The following is a 4,936-nucleotide window of genomic DNA, read 5'->3' on the forward strand; positions in this document are numbered from 1 at the left end:
TAGCATTCAAGAGACAATTAGAAGATAATAAGATCAAACATCGTCCGCCAGTTCAGGGCATTGCACTCAGTTGTATTCCATTCTTGATTAGAAAAGCCATTATTCGAATACAACTACATGACATTTTTTACATGTGCCTTGACTTTCAGGTGAAACATCATATGAAAGTTAAAGGTTGTTTTACATATGATGATCCAAAAGACGACATGTATACTAATAGTACTAAATATACGGTGAAGTTCAAGTCCTAACAAATATACCAAAGAACTTGTTAGATTTCAATGTTTTGTTACTTTTATTGATTTTTTAGCTTTGATCATTTTATAAATATCTCATGTTTTTATGGTACTTGAAAATCGAATTTGGACCGATTAGAGGAGGGTACACTGCCACCTCCTATTGATGGTGGTTGGGGTGCACAGAGTTCCAATATTGCACATGAACCCATTTACGATGATTTCTACTATCATGAGTCTATTATATGCTTGTGCACTTATTGTCATGGCCCATACCGAAGGCCACAACGGGAGTACTTTTCACATGAGATGACTCATAGTACTTTTGAGCGAGCACCACCACCTGAGGAGCAACATAGACCTATGGTATGTGATTGTTCTCCCTTAGTTTTATTATTGGTTATTTTATCAATGTAGGTATATTCACTTAATGATGAGGATGACTTCACTATCAGTGGTGCACATCTCCCTTGCACACGGCACAGACAGGTCATTTGTCAGTAACTTTAGGTTTCTTGACATCCTCTACCTCTTACTTTGGAGGCTGAGATGGGTGGAGATCATCCGTTGCCTACTCGTTTGCATTCTCTAGTACAAACATATGATTGAAGACAATACGGAGGATGGCAGAGAGGATAACTTCCTTTAGATGGAGTGGTTTTTAGCTTCCGGGGCAATCACTACATGATTGCTCCGTCTACCATCAATGGAGCAAGACGATACCTCTTTATTGTATAGGATTTGCATGTGCCCCCTCGTTTAGAGTTCACCCTTATGTCTTTTTGTGGACCTATATATAGATGAGGTCCATGGCATCATCTTACTCACTACATTGAGAGCATGAGTACTTATGGGTTATGTCTCAATGCAGCCTCTCTTTTTGATAGAGGGATTACACATGCAATAGGACAAAGACTCTATGTTGACGGAAGACCTTACTCTCAAAGAAACATAGCAAGTTTAATCAATAGTAGTCGACACATGAGTGCAAGAACCAATTGACATTTGTGGAGTGTGAGAATATTCATGAACCAAGACATATGAGGAGGGATGTACAAAGATATATAGTTGTCAATGCTATTAGATCATTACGTGTTGGTGATGAATTGCTAGTCAATTATGGATGGCGTAGACCTCCATGAACACCCTTAACAGATAAGGGTTGAGAGCTTCATTATATACAATTCTTAATGTTATTTTGGCCTCTTGTACCCTAATTCTACACTTTAATTTACACCACATTGTCATAGCACGTACAGTTGAAGGCCACCACAGGGGTTTGGCAAGAAAACTGGACAAGATAGATGGATATATGTCTTCAAGAAATAAGGAAACTCAAGTGACAGTTTATAGGTTCAAGAGGAACTGTAACATGTCCGCTTGACCACTTGTGGGACACGTCTTAGCAGCCCATCGGGAGGATAGTCTAGGAGAAACGTTTTGGATGAGAAGCTCAACCTCTCTGCCCATAAGGCATAGTCCCATTCCGCTCCCCTAAAACAGCATAAATCGGGATTCTAACTCAACTCACTCTAGGTCTTCACAGTATCGTTATCATGTCTTTTGAGAAAAGTTCCCAGCTAACCAGGACCGCCCTTCCGTAGGACGGACCCAAGTCACATCCACCGCACTTTCCTTGGGTTGCTTAGTTATTGAATTACCTACCACATTATGTATGACATGCAAAAGCAGCTTCCTTAATTAATCAATTTAAACACACGTTCCTTCATGCAACTTAGGCACTGACATAAATAGAAACAATGCCAAGAAAATTCCTTTTTCAAATATCTGATCTTTATTTATCATAGTCTTGGAATACATCAAGTATCTTGCACGAAGGCTATCCCAGCAATCAACAGGATTGCTGCTCCAACTTTTGCCTGTAGACTAGTACACGGGCCTCGAAATCCCATCTCGAGTCACGTCGGCCTCTTGTTGGGATCCGAAGGCAAGGAATTTACAGCCAGAGCCACCCCAGGCACCCAAGCGTCCTCCCGCTCCAAGCAGCACCCACGGAGAGACCTCTCGTGGCAGGTTCGGTCCATGTACCCGACGCAGCTAACAAACCCCTTGGATAGAGCCAAGCAAAGAGTCAGAGGTAACTAAACCTACCTCTCCGTCCAGGCTTTTAACCTGAAGCATTAAGTGTTTTGCCTTGAATTAGTTCCTTGAGCAAAGAAGTTCAAACAATGTACCTAAGTGTAAAATCACGATCATTTCAATGGTCATTCATACGATCAACTGCTAAGGCATGATTCCTTCTTCCCAAATGCTCCCAACATTCAATCCTAGATCGTTCACAACTTGGCAAGATTCCAAGGGCTTCGCAAGCTAGGTTGCTTGTGTCCCCTTTTTCTTTGGATTAGGGTTTGTAGGTAGTTCAAGATCTCAAGTAGTCTAAGCTAAGGGCAAACAATCCATAGTGTCCTACTTGATTGAGGAGTCTCAAGTTGAGAGGCCTACATGGTGAGAAGAACCACAAAAAAGAAAAGTGTGCCTTCAAGATAGTCCCAAGCAAATATGGGTAAGAAAGAATAGAGATCATATGAGAGCATACATGTTGGTTGTGTACCTAAAAGAGATGAACTCCCTTCAATTAGTTATTGACTCCTCCTAGGTCTTCTTTTCCTCCTTCAGTGTGAACAACAACTAGCCTACTACTTCATTCATCTCTTCTCCTCTCTCTCCTCTCTATTCTCCTCTTATGTGCAATTTTGATTTGTGCAATTGGGTCATCAATTTGTGGTTTAAGGATCTATTCAACAACATTGATATTAGATTAGAGGTTTAATTGGTGGAGTCATCATTATTAGTCCATGGGTTCCATACATGCATAAGAATCATCATCATAAAAAATTCCTTCTTTTATCTACCAATTCAAGTCTTTATCCCTCACTTTTTGGTTCCAACTTCTCTCTCATATTTAACTCGAGATTGCACTCCTCTTCCCAAGACAAACAAACATCCTTTACATTCATAAAATCAAAGTTTCGTTTACGCGAGCTTCGACGAAGATGAGCAACTTCACAATCTTTAAATCCTCCATCCACTCAATTCTCTTCAAGTTGGTCTGAAGGTATGCGAGTCGGTGGGCTGCTATGTAGTATATTCCTGAGTCTCCCGTCCATCTCCACTTTGCATATAGGGCAAAGGATTATAGATGCGGTCTAGAGTATTCATCATGCCAAGCCTCTGACGATAATTCGAAGCATGCATTGTAGTCATGAACATGATCTAGAACACCAAGAACTTGCTCCATGCTTCATGACTCTGCAGCCCAACATCCATAAGTGAGTAAATAAATGTTTTCAACAAAAAGCAGTGCTCTGTTCTACTCACCTTCCCCTGTTTACCCCCCTTATTCCCTTTAATTTCCTTTGTTAAGTTCCCTTATAATCCTTAGATCTCGTTGGTTCGCTGTGATACCAAATGTAACATGTCCGCTTGATCACTTGTGGGACACGTCTTAGCAGCCCATCGGGAGGGGGGTCTAGAAAGCGCCACCTGGCACTCGCAAGGAATGTCATAGGGTTTGCAATCTAGGTCTTCCCGATTCTGCCCCGAAGCAGAAGTATCCGACCGTTCCCACTTAGGACCGACCTGAAGTCAGGGGTTTCTTTTCTATCAACCAAGTCTCTACGAAGCAGCTAGCGTCGAGCTCCAGATGAACCACTTCGCGTAGGAATAACAGAGTCGAAGTGGATTTATGCTGCACTTGGTTCATGGAGAATGGGAAACGAGAGGGATGCGAAGCTCAACCTCTCTGCCCATAAGGCATAGTCCCATTCCGCTTCCCTAAAACAACATAAATTGGGATTCCAACTCAACTGACTCTAGATCTTCACAGTATCATTATGAATCTTTAGAGTTGCGGGCAGCTGTAGTCTGTAAGCATTAGGCCCTAGGCACTTGATGATCTTATAAGGTCCACAATACCTCAGACTTAGCTTCTTGTACTCTCCAAAGGACAGTGAACTCTTCTTAGGGCGTACACGGATGAAGACCATATCACCTTCGATGAAGGATATCTCTTGTCGTTTCAAGTCAGCATAAGCCTTCTATCTATCCTTGGCAACTTGAATGGCTTGTCTTATTAATTTGATTTGATCATCCATGTTTTCCAACATCTGTCTTGAAACTTCTATCCTCGAAGTTGGATCTGAGAAGTTCAAAGGGGTACGAGAATCATGCCCATACATTGCTTGAAAAGGGATCATCTGAATACTCTCTTGGTAAGAAGCATTGTAAGCAAACTCAACCAGTGGTAAGTATTGAGTCTACTTTTTGGGTTCGCGATAACAGTATGCCTAAGCATATCTTCAATGACTTGATTGACTCGTTCTGTTTGACCATCAGTTTGGGGATGGTAAGCTGTACTGAAACAGAGTTGAGTGCCAATAGCCTCAAAGATAGCCCTCCAGAAGTGTGATGTGAAAAGAGAGTCACGATCACTAATGATTCTTCTAGGTAACCCATGAAGTTTGAATATTTCCTTGATGAATAATCATGTAATGCTTGAAGCTTTATAGTTCGTCTTGAGAGGGAGGAGATGCATGACCTTGGTGAGCATATCTACTACAACCATAATAGAGTTATATCCTCCTTGAACTTGGGGTAAGCCAACAATGAAGTCCATACTAATGAACTCCCATTTCATTTGGGAAATATCAAGTGGTTGCAATTTCCCAGGCATTTTAACA

General features: G+C 41.5%; 1 pseudogene; it reads left to right on the forward strand.

Annotated features, from left to right (window-relative positions):
* Positions 1–785: 785 nt before the first annotated feature.
* Positions 786–1,402, forward strand: LOC148031496 (uncharacterized; annotated as a pseudogene).
* The last annotated feature ends 3,534 nt before the right edge of the window (positions 1,403–4,936 follow it).

The sequence above is a fragment of the Lygodium microphyllum genome, chromosome 9 (genome assembly GCF_053477565.2).
Source record: "Lygodium microphyllum isolate KBCC chromosome 9, Lygodium_microphyllum_v1.1.10, whole genome shotgun sequence".
Taxonomy (NCBI): domain Eukaryota; kingdom Viridiplantae; phylum Streptophyta; class Polypodiopsida; order Schizaeales; family Lygodiaceae; genus Lygodium; species Lygodium microphyllum.